Source organism: Hirundo rustica, chromosome 4 (genome assembly GCF_015227805.2).
Source record: "Hirundo rustica isolate bHirRus1 chromosome 4, bHirRus1.pri.v3, whole genome shotgun sequence".
Taxonomy (NCBI): domain Eukaryota; kingdom Metazoa; phylum Chordata; class Aves; order Passeriformes; family Hirundinidae; genus Hirundo; species Hirundo rustica.
In genome coordinates, this window is record NC_053453.1 from 10,879,607 (window position 1) to 10,896,338 (window position 16,732).

The 16,732-nt window shown below is 39.0% G+C and overlaps 1 protein-coding gene and 1 long non-coding RNA gene across 8 annotated transcripts in view; both read left to right on the top strand.

The window, feature by feature from the left end:
* Positions 1-16,732, top strand: part of MAGI2 (membrane associated guanylate kinase, WW and PDZ domain containing 2) — a 713,954-nt gene that overhangs the window by 12,482 nt on the left and 684,740 nt on the right. The window lies entirely within an intron of this gene.
* On the top strand, positions 1,794-5,100 carry LOC120751463 (uncharacterized). Its single transcript, XR_005700444.1, has 2 exons — positions 1,794-1,951; positions 4,366-5,100. It is a non-coding gene; the product is annotated as an uncharacterized LOC120751463 (long non-coding RNA).

Genomic DNA, 16,732 nt, shown 5'->3' on the forward strand with positions numbered 1-16,732 from the left:
TGAGTAAAACATTTTTGTAGGTCTTTATTTTATATTTTATATGACAAATCCCATGTAAAGCAGAAGCTTTTTTAATAACAAGCACAATCATGCAGAGGTATCTGCAGATGAGAGAGAGTGATGGAGTGTTTTCTCCTAAAATGAAATGCATTTCAGAAATATATTGGAAGTGGTAAAGTCTAGGAAACCAAAGTTATATACATTTATATATTTTAATGAGATGTTTATGTTTGTTTGTTCTGCTAATTAGACAAGTAGGTACATCAGTCACACTGTATGAGACATTTATTAAAATTCTTTTGGCCTATTAAAGCCACTGTTTGACAAGTAACAAATTATAAGTAATTTTTGTGGGGTTTATTTTGGGGTGTTTATTCCTCTACCCACCTCCTTTGTCTTTTTGTTTTAAAATGTTTTGGAAATAGGAGGAGTCCTAAAAATGTTACCATAGGCAGAGTTTGATTTGCTGAGTGAAATGTACACTGTACTAATTAAGAACCCAGTGGGAGCCTCTCTTCACAGTGGTGGGGGACTTCAGATTGGCTTCCTTTGGTGGTGGCTCCTTTCAGAGCCCTGCTGTTGGCATCTTTTAATCCAATTGGATGGGGTTATTGGCAGAATCTTAGATTTAGCCCAGCTTGACATCCCACCAAATTGATGAGGAATTGTGGAGAAGTGAGCTCGGTCCTGATGTTACCTGGTAATTCCAGGCAGAGCTGAGTTGTTGCCGTGTCAGTTGTGGTTACACCAGGGGTTTCCTTTGTGCCTCTGTGCTTCTGTCCCTCTGTGAAGAGCTGTTGGTGCCTCTTGGTGCTTTCACCTCCTCGTTGGCAGCGGTTTCTTGTTTTTCACTGGAAACTCTTTGCTTCCAGTCCCCTTGGAGCGGCCGGTACAGAGGAATGTGCTGCTTGCTCTGCTGGACTGTTCTCCTCTTTCAGTGCCTGGGGCCTGTGTGGAGTTAAAGAAGTGATCAGGGAGAGGTCAGGGTAGGATTTAGCTTTGCACAAGCAAGGCTGCTTAGGTCTTGCTGAATCCACCCTTTGTTTTCAGGAGAAAGGACTTGCATAACATTAAGATGACATCTAGCTGAGGTTCTGCAATCCTTCTTTTAATCCCCTTCTATGAACCACAGTACTTCTAGATTCTTTAAACAGAGTTGCCACAAGCCAATGCAGTACATTCCTGGTTTTTTTTAATTCTGTTGAAGCATTCATGTGTCCTTTTGACAGCCATGCAGTCCTGTTCGATCTGCAGCACCCATTATTGTATAGTTTGCCTGATAGGACTCTGGTCCTGAAGTTGGTCATGAGCACGCTGCTGCCTTGTTTGCATTATTAATTCATCAGGCTTTTTACAGGTGCAGTCATTGATAGGTCTGAGGACAGAGGGAACCCTGAGAAGGTGATGTCTCCAGCTGGTGAGCGAGGGCAGCTGGTTCACAGTGCATGGTGAAACTGCTCAACAATTTGCTGCAGAAAATGTGTAATGTTCTGTGTGCCCAATCACCAGGGAATAAGTGAGATAAGCTAGACTTTGGCTCAGGCACCAGACTTACCAGTCTGCTCCTGTAAAGCAAAGGTCCAAGCAGTACTTGATGGAATAGCACTGGCATCATTACCCTCCCTGGACCAGGTGTCCTGAATTCAGCCCGGGATCAGGCTGTTCAGGCATGCCAGGTGTCCTCATAGCAGAAGGCAAAACCACCTGTGTTTAAGGGGTGCTGGGTAATTCTGCACCGGTGAGTACTCCTTTGAATGGGATAGCTGAAGCTGTGCAGAGTGCTGGGCCCAACTGCATTCCAAAATAGATGATGGAGTAGTGCATTGCTATCTGGGTGAGAGGGAACCTGGGCTTGCTCTCTGGGAATGTTGTGGGGCACCATAAAGCTGTAGCTGAAGCCACACTTGCAAGCAGGTGACCTGGATGGCCTCCAGTTTGACCTGTGGAGCAGGTCTGTACAATAATGTCCTTGGTGTGGGACTACACTTGGGTATAAATTCCTCAACTAATGTTTGAAAGACTGCATTCTTTCTCCTCCATTAAATTTTTTTCAAAGCAAGAAATTAAACCAAATGTCAGTGTTTCATTTTTTGAAAGCAGAATCCCTGTTTTCGGACCAGTCTTTCTCAGTGCAGTTTCATCTGTTTAACTCAAGAGCAAATGCTTCCTGCTGCTGTGCCTGGCCACATGTTATGCACACTGGGAAGTGTCCTATGCACTCAATCGCCAACTAGTTGCTGCTTTCCAGTTGCTGTTTGGAAGCTTTTCTAGCAAGAGATGACCCCATCACATCACGTTTATCTTCTGAGATCTGGTGGATTATAGAACTAGTGTGGCATTTCTCTGAATCAAAAGTTTATGTGCATGTTTATTCATGTTTTGCCTGGAAACAGTATTATGTGTCGCTGCTGAGAAGTGATTTCTGATTAAATCCAGGAGCAGCCCGGCCTCTGTGTCTAAAGCCTTTTTAATGTTTTCCCCCCTCTGGCTGGTAGCTACAGATAACTGCTGTCTCTTGGAAACATCCTGCAGTTAAGGTGGGTGAACCCACAGAATATGATTTACACAGGAGTTTTTCAGGACAGCAGAATGAAGAGGGGAAAAAGCCTCTAGCAAGATGTTTCACCTAGATTGGCAAGTCAAGGATCCTTCTTCATGTTTTAGATTTTTTTTACATGTATTTTTCTGTTACAAAGAGTATATCCATTGAACTTGCAATAATTATTTTGTAAATCAAATATTTAAATTTTATTATAATATAGAAATTACTTTACAAAGATGAGGGTTTTTTTGTAATTCCTTTTTTTCCCGTTATTACCCTAACCAGCACACTGCAAAGGCTTTGTGTTCAGCCTTTGAATTGTATGTAAAATTACTTCAATAATTTCTTCAAATTACAAAATTTCTTCAAAAATTACTTCAATACTTCTGTAGCAGAGAGGCTCCATTTTTAGTACCTAAAGGTATTTTACATGTATGGGGTTTTGTGTAAGAAACAAAGAAATCACTGGAGTTGAAATTTTTTTACCAGAGTGTGTAGTGATAGGACAAGGAGTAAGAGTTTCACACTGGAAGAAGGCAGGTTTAGATTAGAAATTAGGAATAAATTACTTACTGTGAGGGTGGTGAGGTGCTGGAACAGGTTGCCCAGAGAAGCTGGAGGTGCTCTATCCCTAGAAGTGTTCAAGGCCAGGTTGGGTGGGGCTCAGAGGGACCTGGTCTAGTGAAAGGTGCCCCTGCCCATGGCAGGGGATTGGAACAAGATGATCTTTGTTATGAATGACAGTATTATAAGTCATATACCTTTAAAATTTGGCTTTGAGGGGCTAGAAACTGCAGTTTTCTCATAAATTGCAGGTGTTCCGTAGCTTTCAGGGTGAGGTGCACATTTCTTGCAATCTCTGAGCCAAATGGAACTGCCCATGCTGGGCAGCCCAGCAACTGGCCCAGCTGGAAGTGGCTGTCATGGCCCCAAATGCTTCTCAAGCCTGCTGGAGCCAGCTCCTGCTTCCCCTAGGAGCAGCCTGCTTCCAGTGCCATCCTAGCACAAACAATAGCTTCTGACTGCTCCAGCCCAGGGGTGGTCATAACTATTTCCACCTGTTTTTTTTTCACTTGTCAGCTCTGAGATCTTACTTCAGCTCATTTTCCTTTGAAAAAAAGTTTGTTAACAATCAGCTGGGTGTCGTGTTTGCTTGCAAAACACCTGCAACAACACATAATTTCTGCTTTGCTTGTGTCAAAGATCCAAAAATTACATGTCCATGCTGACTTATGCTATACTGTTTGGAATTACGTTGGAAATGCATGAATTCTGTGTGTCCTGCTGAGCTTTGCTTTATTTTCACATGCCAATATCAGCTACTCAGGGAAATTTCATATCAGTTTATCAAGTTCACAGTACAGTCTGGAATATTCCATATTTCTCTTACAAGAGAATTCCCAATCAGGTGTTTTCAGATACTGCATTTCTGGATGTTGGAGCTGTGTTTTAAAGGTTTATAATTGAGTTTTGGTTACTAAAGCTGTCTGTAAGCAATCCCTGTGATTTATTTCTGTCTTACAACTATTTATGAAACCTGAAAATTTCTGATTGTCTTTTTGTTTCAGAGATGATTGCAAAGTATTTCTATAATTGCTTATTATACATACCAGGAATAATCTGGTCAGCAAAGAAAAGTAAGGGAAGGGCGGAAAAAGGGTAGGAGTGGAAGGCACTGTAGAGTAATTCCATCCCATCCAGCTGCCTAAGAGGCTACAAAGATTTGTCAGTCTGCAGTGCTGATGCTACTGCCTGAGAATTTCTGTGTTTTCAGATGACATATTCTTCCACAGGGGTTTTCTATTGTTTTTTTTTTTAAGAAGACAGCATCTAAGAGCTGGGAAGTTTCACTGGGAACTGGAGATGGTCCTGCCTTTGGAACCCTGGCTGTGATGCGCAGGAAAGACTGTTCTACAGCTCAGCCTGGGAAGTGGAAGAGGTCTGGAGCTGGTGCCCTGAATCTGACTACAAGAGTGGAGAAGGGGGAGGGATTGCTCTCCCCAGTGAGACAATTCCAGGTCCTTGTGCTTGTTGGAAATGATAGGAAACCAAGGGAGTTGTGCTTTCAGCTGCGCTTTGTGCATGGGGCAGAAGCCAGTGCCCTTGGCAGGCTTCTCCACAGCGCCTTGTGAGCCAGAATCCCCATGCAGACGTTAAGTGGAAGAGTCTCAATGTAACATCATTAGATTTTGTTTGTTGTTTGTTTTTTGTCCTTCATTGTACAGTTCAAATCAACTGAGGAAATGAATGTACTTGGTCTAAAAAAAATTCTGTGTTTCTCCCAATTTTTATGAATGCGTATAACAAGAATCTTTGGAAAAGCTGCATGTTAATGCGTAAGTGGTTAAGTTACAGTTAAGGATTTGATTTAAACCAACAAATTCAAGGATTTCCAAGAAAACCGAAAATCTGTCTTTTCATCCAAATTTTAAGTATGTTGTGTATGTAAAATCCCCTCTTCTTATGACTGTTTTCATGGACATGCTTTTTTTCATTTTATCAGTGGAAGAGCTTCAGTTTTTTTCTGTACTACATTAAAGCAGATGCAGAGCAACTAACTGATGCCGTCTGTCTAAATCCTTACTGGTGTGTTGGAGCATGTTCAGCATCAATCAAATAAACCCTCTTCTCTACCACAGTCTTTAATCCTGTGATTTGATAGGAGTTATGTGCATAATCTCACTGTTTCAAACATCTTGGCTCTTTTCACACTTCTACCCTGTGTTTTAAATATGTTTTATTACGTAGCTCTAACACTAGAGCTGTCAATACATAGAACTATAGAAAAAGTTTGGAAAAGACTGCTGAGATTGAGTCCAGCATTTAACTGATCACCACCTTGTCAAGTAGGCCTCAGTGCTAAGTGCCACATCCAGTAGTTTCTTGAATCCCTGCAGACAATGACTATGAACTGTGTTGTTGCTATCATAGAATCACAGAATGGTTTGGGTTGGAAGCGAACCAAGGAAGATCGTCTTGTTCCAAGCCCTCTGCCGTGGGCAGGGACACCTTTCACAAGACCAGGTTGCTGAAATCCCTGTGCAGCCTGGCCTTGAACATTAGGGATGGGGCATCCACACCTGTTCTGAGCTATATGTTCCCCTGTCTCCAGTCTCCTTTTACCCTCGCTGTAAAGAATTTCTTCTTAATATCTAATATAAGCCTATTCTCTTTTCTTTTGAAACCATCGTCCCTTGTCCTGTCACTGCATGCAGTCCTTTTCCTGCTCTCTTGTAGCCTTCTAGGTAGTGAAGGATGCTCCAAGATTTCTGGAGCCTTCTCATCTCCAGTCTGAACAGTCCCAACTCTCAGCTTGATTTATAAGGAGAGGTGCTCCAGACCTCTGGTCATCATAGTGGCCCTTCTCTAGCCCCACTCCAGCAGTTCCATGTTCTTCTTGTATTGAGGGCCCCAGAGCTGGACACAGCACTGCAGCACAGCACTCACAAGAGTGGAGTAAAGGGCAGAATTACCTCCCTTGACCTGTTGGTCATGCTCCTTTTGATGCCACTCAGGATATGGTTGGCATGTTTAATGGCCTTGAGTGTGACTCCTGAAGAATTGATAAAGATGCTATCTCAAGGAGTAAACCAAAACTAACAAATAGACCAAATGAACAAATAAACAACCCCCCAAAACAACAAGACAAAAACCTCCAAATCTCTGAGAAAAAACAGAGCAAACAAAAGGGAAATTAAAGTAAAAAAATAGAGCGTCCAGAAGATACTTTGTACACTCCATAGTTTAAAACCAGCATTAATCCATTTGAAGCTAGGTGATGCTTAAAAAAAAAAAAAAAAATACAGCTTGCAGCTGTTCTAGTCTGGGGATATCTCTGCTGCAGTTCATCAGTGCCATGGCCAGGGGAAGGAGACCAGGCTGCCGCTGCTGGGGGTGTTCAGAGCAAGCTTGGCAGGGCCAGCAACAGCAGGTAGGGGGACAGCAGTGCTGGGGCCATCTGAGCCTTTGGTGGTGATGTCTGGATGGTTGGAGAAAAGATTGGAGGTAGCTACAACTATTTCTTGACATCTGTGCCAGACCAGTGCATCACTTTTAGAGAGCTCTCGTGGTTATTTATATGCAGCTGTGCATGTGAAGGGTCTGTATACTAAAGTCATTACAAAAGAAGAATGGCTTATGATATCTATGTCACTTGATACAGTGCTGAGATACAATAATGTCATTATTGTGTATGTTACCTGTTTTAAAGTGGCAAATCATCTGGTAGTTTCAGTATTGAGAGGTCTTTGAAATGTGCAATGGTGTAGATTTTAAGATGCTTAAGTAGATTAGGCAATGGGTAAGCATTCAGAGATCTGGGCTCTGTCTGATTCTCTAGAAACCTTAAATAAATTTCTCAATCTCTCTACCTTAGTTCCCCAATGGTAACAAAATCACATAGATTATTAAACTAATAATAGATCTGTTCCTCAGAAAGAATTCTGAGGGAACTCAATTAATGATTGTGATGCATTTGTCTGCAATAGCAGTCAGGGTAGCATACTGATATGACTGACCAACCTGTAATTGCTGATTAATCTATATTGACCTGATCCTCGAAAAGCAAATTCTGAAAGCTGAATCAGATATTGTGTAAATATGATATAAATTATAATTAATTTTTTTAAATTCAAGAGTGTGTTTTTCTTTCTGTTCTGTTCTTACTGTTCTTTCTCTGCATATAATGCACTGGCTTAAGATGCTTTCCATATAAGTTTTAAAACAATTCTCTGATCAAGTCAGTGATCTTTTTTTATTATGTCTTCCTACTTTTTTTTTTTTTTTTTTTTTTTTTTTTTTTTTTTTTTTAGCTGCACAGAATGGGCTTTTCCCTTTAGCTGAGAAGCGTTTTTTCTGCTATTATTATTTTTCCAGAGAGTTAGTCTCTTTTTGCTGAAGATAGTTAAGGTAGGATGCACACAGAGTGCATTATGCTTCTCCTTTCACCATGGTAGCCTGTGTGCTAAAGGTTTTATTTAAGCATGTAAAGAAGTTTCTGTAAAACTGACAGCTAAATGTTTGGACTGTGGGGCAGTTCCAGACAGTTTAATTCTTACTTTCCAGCAGAACTATAGTAGTAGAAGTTTACATTGTTTGTGAGTCTTATCTTTGCACTAGATTTTTCTCCTGAGTGCTTGTGAACATTTTGGCAGGTATCTGACTAGAAATATCTCCATATTTGGCATCGTTATCATTCTGTGGTTTGCCTATTTTATTTCTTTGTATAAGGAATCTGCATTCTGCATTACTTTTCTAATGTTTTGCATTTCATTTTCATCCAAATGTGGTTATTCTCATGTTGCTTGTAGATGCACCATTGAAAGTGAAGAGAGTTACAAAAAACGCAGTCTCAGAGTCAATACTAAAGGTAAATAGACTGAACCCTCTATCTGTATTTGCTGGATTCTAATTGCTCAAATCTACACATTGGTTGCAATATTTCAGTAAACTTTAGGAGCACTAGGTGCATTAAAAAATAAGCCAAGGAAAAGGTAAGGCCGCATTCAACAACCAAGTATTAAAGTTGATTCCAAATGAAGGTGATTTGGAAAAGGAAAAAAAACAAAGTATGAGTTATTTCTTTGATCTCTGTTTGACATTAAATAATTTGAAGTTCAGCTTCTTTTTTTTTTTTTTTTTTTCCCTGAGCATACAGTTTCCTTATGCACTTCCGAACTGTTTGGGATTTTTTAGGTAGTGTGTCAGGTATCCTACATCCCTGGCCTGGGGCTGTTTATTGTTCTCAGATGTCAAGTAAGAGAAGGTATAATCTTCTCTTCTTTTGCCTCAAAATGATCTTACAAAACTATGGTTAGTTTATTTGGATAGTCTTGAAAGGGTAATTTTTTTTAAAAGAAAATAATTCATCTGCGTGAACAAATATAAGATATAAACAGACTGAATTAGTTTATTTCTCTTTGAGATTTTTTATAAAATTTGGGGACAAAATCTGCTGTCTGTTAAGACATTGTACACCCTGATTATATCTGCTGTGGAATTGCCCTGTTTTCATGGAAAAAATGAAAATACAGTATGCCTCACTTCATACCTTGTGTTTTAAGGTACTGGAGGCTATCGTTACTCCACTTATAAGGGCAATATCTGATGTCAATGAAGATAGATACTTCCTAAACTTATTTTTAAATTATTATTTATCTGCCATAAGTTAAATTATTTTTTATCTGTCATGTTAGTTTATATTCACTATATTGAGTAAAAAAGACCAAAATATCTAACTTTGATGCATAACAAACTATTATCCACCGGAATATTAAATTTAAGTCACTCCATATCTCTCCTTTATATTTCAGCTTTACTCTTTATCATAATGTCCAGTGTGAAAAGTTGTAGGGGAAGGACTTGTTCATTTTTATGGAGCTTGAAAAGCTGAACTGTGGCTTGAAGTGATCTTTGATTCCATCCTTCTATGGAACTACAAATATCTTAAAATATCAAATATTCATACCATTCAGATGTAAAGCGAGAGCCAATATTTTAAGTTTTCATCACCTTTAGTTTTGTATAATCTGCTGCCCACAAAGCAGTTGAGATGGATGGGATGAAGTCCAGTTCCTCTTCCTCAGCTGAAGCTCTTAGCCAATACATAAATTATAGATGATTTTACTCTATGGTAAATTATTGTGGCAGACCTTTATTCTGAAGGGCTCTTCATTGCTCCCTAGCTGACTTAAGAACAAAAACTGCAAGTTAGGTGGCTGAAAAAGCAGTTCATTGTAGGTGAAACATTTGCTTAAGGCTGATATCATGATCTAGGAACAAAGCAGTAATGTGTTAAGTTTGGGGGTTTTTTTTTGCACTCTGAGCAAAATTCAAACTCTCTTGTCAGATTTGAGTTTTAAAAATCCTTCATTAGCTGATAAATAGGCAGATTTTTCCAAACAGCTATATAAGCCTTGAGAGCAGTTTTGTATTTTAATTATAAATTTCTTATATGAGAGCTTTCTTGCATGTTCTAATATAAACCCTTAAGTTTAGCAGTACTAAGAAGCTGCTACAGTTCAATTCATAGGGTAGTTAAAATTAGTATCAAGTTTGCCTTGTTGAAAGAGAAGAAATGTTTTCAATAAATGAAAGAATAAAGTATGTAATAATTAACACTTTTACCTAATCAAATTTATTGAAGGCCACTGGAAACTGAATTTTTCTTTTTACAGTCCTACCTGAGAGTCACCTGCAAGCTGGAAGTATTTTAGAAATTTTTAAAAGTTGTTTTGATAATTTGTCTTTGAGCAGTTCTAGCCTTTATTGTTTCAAAGATCTAAATGCATTTGATCTGAAGCTGAGCTGGAATAGCTTTTCATAATCTCTCTGAATCATCATTAATCTCACTAGGAAATTTGGACATTTAATGATTTTTTTGGAAAATTTTGGGGAGCACAGACCATAGGAAACTAAAAAAAAAAAAAAAAAAAAGTGTTGGGGTAGAATATTCACTGTTGAGATGCTATAGTATGTAAGCCTAGAGAAAAACATGCCAAGACTGGGATTTCAAAAGGACACAAGGGAGCAGGAAATCACTGAAACAGAATAGCCCTCATGAAACTCCTCTAAGAGTGTAAGGTTGCAATACAGTGTTGGTTTCCTCAAATAATTTTATGATCTCTGGGACCCTGCGAGAGCTGTGTTGAGCACCGATGACCACTCAGGAATGAGGCCAAAGCTTGTCCTGCATTGACAATAAACACAACTTGACCTCAGTCAATATCACAGCTGTCTTTTGTTCTCCAGGATCCAGTGTAGGAACTAAAACTGGTAAGGTTATTAGTGAGTTTGGCTTCTGCTGTCCTCTAGTGCATGATTTAGTTTAGTAATTTGTTTAAAAGAGCTATCTGATCATTTTAGCCATTGATTCCATTTGGTGCTGTGTAATTCCACTCAGTCATATACAGGTCTTCATTTCTGCAGAGTCCATTATTCAAGGGGAGGAAACATATTGTATTCCTTCATTGTATACACATACAAAATAAGAATCAGTATTTACAGAAAGAGAAATAGCCATATACCTTGAAGACAATAATTGATTATCTTTTTAATTTATGTGGAAGAGACAAGCAACTGAATGATGCAAAGAGGAAGTGAGAATTTGTGTTGGTTTGGCATATTTTTTCTACTGGCATTTCTTAAATGATTGAGTGACCATGGTGGAGTCAAGTGTTTTTGCTCTTGATAAAACATACTGATTTTTTCAGGGTAAATAACACCTGAGAAGTGGTAGCTTGGGAGGTACCTGTAATGCCACACTTAGGTGTGAATTCCTTCATACCAAGGACACAACGGCTCACCTCCTTCTGGGAAGGTCACCTGGTGACTTTGATGGTGTGGATTCTGCTCTGTGGGAACTAGGAATGAAATAGAAAAAATACTTTTTGGGTAGGTCACTGCCTAGAGATGCTTGTGTCAGGTCTGTACAGCGCCCAGGGTGGCAGCTCTGAGGAGCCCTGGGCTGCATGTGTTGAGTGCTCATGGAGAGAGTGGTGTCACTGAGGTGTACCTGATCTACCCTGCAGTAACTCTTAACAGTTTTGGTAACGTGTGCAGTAAGGTTGTTCTTTCCATCTCCTGCAGCCATTCATGCAGAATTTCTCTATCTTCCTGTTGCCATAAGAGTTCAAAAGCTTTTGGGTGCCTTGTAAATGAGCAGATTAGTGGTGTATATATGATAGATTTGGGAGGTATCAGTGACAGTTGTCATGTAAATTTACTACAATTTCCAATAACTTGCACTCCTTAGCACAGTAGGCTGCATTTCATCACCTGATAAAAAAATATAAGTTTGAGGTTGTAAAGAATTCTGTGTTATATTTCTGGAATTACTAGGAAGAGTCTGTGGAAGTTGAATATGTGAAAGTTGTCACAACCCAAAGAGTAGTTTTGTTTTCCAGTATCTGCATACTTTTCTAGGAGTGACAAGGAAAAAAAAAAAAAAAGAGTTTAAAGTAGCTAAATTTGGTTTTATTATGTATTAGTGGGGGAAGAGCAAAATCATATTTTTCAATAGCATAGTAAGATGCCTCAATAAATTGTTGTCTCCATGTAGTTTGACACTGGTTTATTTTATTGGTCTGATACAGGCTACAAGTTTCTTTCTTTTGTTTGACCACAGCTGCTTATAGCTCATAAGCATTAATATTCACTGAAACAAGGTAAAACTAGCAGAGAAGAAAAGTAAAATCACTCTGTTAACTACAATAAATAAGTAGCTAGGTTTTAATGCATAAGGATAAATCAGGGAAGTAATGCCAGAGATATGTCAGAATTCAAATTATTATCTACATTTATAACTCCATGGTGAAATTTTGCAGGAAATTCACTTTATCTGCAGAATTACTGTCCAGAATTCTCCAACTTTGTCAAGCTTAAAATTATTTGAGTTTAAAAAATACAAATGAATTCAAAAGGACCCTTTCTAAAAAGTACATTTCAAGTGAGTTTTGGTAAAGAGAACACAGAAGCAGACTCAATTTATGTCTGACTGAATTTATTAATTTTTTTTACTGGATGGTAAAAATGCCTTTCTCTGAACTCCAGTCTGACCACTGAGGATAAAATTCACCTCATTGCGTGTTGATTCACATGTTGGAAAAATCTTTTGTACAAAAGAAAAGCAGATTTGGTCTCTTATTTCTGATGTGCTCAGAATCATGTGACTTAATCACTTTGGGTAGTAACTGGAACAGATAATCCCCTTGGAGCTTAAGGAAGTGTTCCAAAATCAGGATATGATCTTTCAGTCCTCAATTACTTGATTACTTGACCAAAGACATCAGCCCTGTTTTTAAAAATGAGTGTTGAAAGATATAAAAGCAGCTAGAGGAGTTTTCAGGCGGTTGAGGAACTTAAGCAAACTTTGCTTACCAGGTGGATCTTTATACACCCACAGGCCTTTATGAATGGGAATCCTTATTTTATTCTAGCCTAAATATGCTCTTGATTAAATCTCAGAATGGAGAAAAACCAGTTTTGATTCTAAATGGATTAAAGAAAAGTGGAGTGGACCTCTTCTTTAAAAAGCAGAGAGGATTTCTTCTTCAGTGGTTTAACTGGATGTCCTCTCTTTGGCTTGCTCACTGAGGCTGTGTGGATGCAGGAGAGAGGAAAAAGCTGTTACTCAGCCAACTTCCAGCTTTTTGATTTGTTGGTTGGAACAGCCCTACCCCCTAAGGATGACTGATGAAGGGTGAGGGGTTTTTTTGTGGTTTTGCTTCCCTGGTTACCTGTTGCTAAAGAGAAAATGCCAGTTTTCTGTTTTGAAGTAGCTGTGATGCTCAGGAGTTGACCAACCCCAGAAAGTGTAGCCGTCCTCCACAGAGCCTTCCTCCCTCCAAACACCTTTGGACAGCTGGCCAGGGGCACACAGGGGTGGGTTTGGGCTTCGTGGTTTCTCTGTCTCTGCTCACGTTGATCAGGCCATGAATCCACCACAGTTTTTAGCTCACTACATGTTCCTCTGTCCTATTTTTCCAAGTGCTGTGTCCCACTGTTTTAGGAAAGGCCATTCCTTTATTGCTGTGCATAAGGCTTTTGTTTACATTGTAAAACTTTTGTTACATTTGCACAAATGGGGAAATTTGTGGAAGTACATTCTTAAACCAGGGAGCAGGTTGTAGAAAATAGTTCTATTGAGATCAAAGCACACTGGCTATTGTGTGGAGAGAGCAATGCTTCGTGGATGTTGAGCCCCTGTGAGGAGGAAATGTTGATGGCAACAGTTGAGGGTTTTTCTCTAGGAACTGTAGGTAAGCTGAATTTTATTTATTTTTTTTATCATTTGTGGACAAAGTATTTGAAACTGTTTGAAGATAACTCCTAATCTAATTTTTGCAGAAACGGAATACATGAACATAAATAAAAAACTTTATACAGGATTTTTCTTTGCATCTCAGTTCTAGAATAGGATACCAATACCCAGTTCAGACTGAAGAACGGTGCTTTCACTGTCTTTTAGTGAACAGCAGCAGCCTGAAAAATCAAAGTATCTGTGCCATCTTCCCCATAGGAGCATGTGCAACCACTGTACAGTAGTTTGCATGCTAAAATACATATTACCCAAACTGGGTGAAGTTTTGTAGGTTGCCTCCATACATATTTATATGAATGAATGAATGAATGATTAAAGTGTCTTGCTTCTCCTTGCACTTCATAGTTGAAATTTATTCCTATATGATCAGGTATCCATTACGCTGACATTTCACTGCCAAGTCACTTTGCCAGAGGAAAATTTATTTATTCTTTTTGTCCGCTTGTTTATAAAACTGGTATAGAAAGGAGTTTTACATAAGGGAAAATGAGGGTTTGCCTGTAGGGAGGAAATAAGGAGCCTAAGAGAATAGTGGAAACCCTGTAGGCAAAGAGGATGGTCTGTTTCATGGTGCTGTTGCATCCTTCAGGGGTACATCAATACTATATTATGTCGGAAGCAACCCCTGCAGTTTCCCAGCCAGAGTGTCTTGTGAAGTATCTGAGTCAGCAGATAATGAAGACAAATTTGGGATTTGAGAGAGTCCTTAAAAGAGACTTTATTCTTTTCTTTAAATTGTCATAAAAACAAACAGAGCTTCCTAAAACCACTTTCTTGGTCTTTCTATATTTAATTTCTTTTGTTCTTATTCAAGAGTTATTTTTGTAACAGTTCTTTTCAGTCTGGTCTGTTGAGGTTTTTATACCATTCTCATCACTATTGTTTCTGAGTGCATTTGAATACTATATAAAATGACATGACAAACATCTGTCACATGTTGCTCTTTCATCCTCTCCCCAGGGAAGAAGCATGCCTGCAGTGCTGTGTTTTTGTAAGATCTTTGTTGTTGCTTGGGTTTGGATTGTTTTTTAGCTGTATACATGCTGCTGTAAGTTTATGTTAGAGCAGGATGGCTCAGAAGAGTATCCTTTGTACTTGGAGGAAAAGGAGAGGAAGATTTTGAGTTACTATCTAACTATCTCCCCTGTAAATAAGGGAAAGGGTGGCAATACTCAGGCACTTGTTTCTACTTTCAAAACCTGTTGATATTTTTGTGCTGCTTTTTGAGCCATGCTATAAGATTATTGTGGGAAAGTTAAAACAGAGGACTTAGGTATGCCTTTGGTTCAGCATGTGGTAAAGTCAGCAGCTGTCCTGGTTTGTGTTTGTGATCCACTTGGAGCTCCTGTGGGGTTTTGTCTCTTGGACGAGCCCTCTCCCCTGACAAGTTACAAGCAGATACACTCTGCAGATACAATCAGGTGCCCTGAGAGCTGTGTTGTAGCACAAACCCTCACGGTGGTGGTGGTGGTACTTTTGGCAGGATTGTCTAGTCAAGAAAAGGGAGATAAACATGACCTTCTGCTTACTGGAGTATGACATTATGTCAGCAGTAGATTGAGACAAATACTCTGGCAGTCAAAGTTGCCTGGATGGCCCTGCTACAGTGGCTGCTTTGGTAGGAGCCTAAGTCTGCAGAGTCACGTTATTGGGCAAAGAGAGTTCCTGTGCTCTCAAGGCACCTGGCTGCAACCCTGGGTCATTCAGTTCTAGCCAACAACTCTTGGTTGCCAAGGGAGACATGAAAATGGTAGCTTGAGTCTGGGATAAAGAAGCTGCTGGAGTGGGTAATTCTTCCATCCCCTTTTAAAAAATGTTCAGAAAATACATGATCCACCTTTAACAGAAACAACTTTAATTTTTCTCATAAATTGCGTGATTTCAGAGCTACATTTAAGTTAACTTTCTCATTTCCTTCACTTTATTTCAGGACTGTATAGGATTTACAGTAACAATACTAATTTGTGGGTGAAGGTTACTTTTACTCAGTAACATGATGGGTGACTGTGCAACATCATGCCTAGAGTCACAGAGGCATCTGTTCTGGACATGTGGATTTATCAGGGAAGGTTCAGCTGAGTCTGGCTTTACTTGCATTGCATCTTCTACTGTGTTCCATTTCAGGATTTGCAGTTTTTCAGTCTGGCAAGGCCATTACCATCACAATTGACTCCACCTCATACTCACCATGTAATTTGTAATAGGTGGGTTTATAATGAAGGCCATACGTTTTGGAGGTTTTGAATGTTGTTTAGTAGCTGAAGCGTATCTCTTAGAGATAGGCACCCTCTTGATTTAAGGGCCTTAATGGATGAGAAATTCGTGATAGGTGAAGTGTTCCATAGCTAATTATTCAAACTCTTACAAAAATCTTAATTATTTCTTGTGTATATTTCTAGCTTCAGCTTCCAGTTGTTGAACTTTGTTAGGCATTTGAATGAAAATTAACTCAAAAATACCCTCATATTTAAATCTGGAGAGGAAAACTAAATTGCTTCTTAACCTTCGATGTGTAAACTACACACATCGTGTTTATTGAGTAATATCCATTTTCCAGTTCTCCAGTTGTTCAGTAGCTGCTTTTGAAGTCTTTCTAATTTATCAACAGCTGCTTAAAATACAGACACCAAAGCTGAGCCCGGTATTCCACTAATGATTTTATGAAACCAGAATGGTACTGCCAATTCCAAGCACTGTTTGAATGCTCACCTCATTAGCCATGCAGTGATCTTTTTCACATTAGATCACCTTTTTTCATCCACCACTTAACATAACTATAACATTTCTTATTCTGAGACACAGAAGTGATAGGATTTATGCTTTATTAGGCAATAAATCTGTGTGAACAGATCTCTGAATTGTGAAACTAGACTTTGTCTCCTTTCTTGCATGCTTCAGAATGTGTGTGTATCTTGCAATTACTTTCAATGTCATAAGTCTGACACGAAAGTAACCATTTTGACAATTGCAGTGGGGAAAAGGGCATAAGTCAAATATCTAACATTTTTTTGCAGTAAAAAGAAAAAAAAAATCCATATTAAGAGGCATCCAGCAGAAAACTGAATTATGTCTTTGCTAAGTGATGCCCTTTTTTAGTAACCCAGCCATTAATGGGGACTTAAGCTACTCTTAGACATAGGCAATTCTGTGAGGTATGGTGGGAAAGGAAGAAAGAATATCAGATTAAATAATTAGTAAATCAACAAGATTAGGTAGGGCTCTTAATTACAGTTACAATTTTGAGAGGGTAGTGAAGCAGTCAGTTTTCTGTGTTAACATTCAGATGCCATAGCTGGTAAAGGGAAAAAAGGAAAAGACAAAGTCCATGTTCTTCCCAAAAGGACAGAGTGTATCTGGCTATAACCACTCAC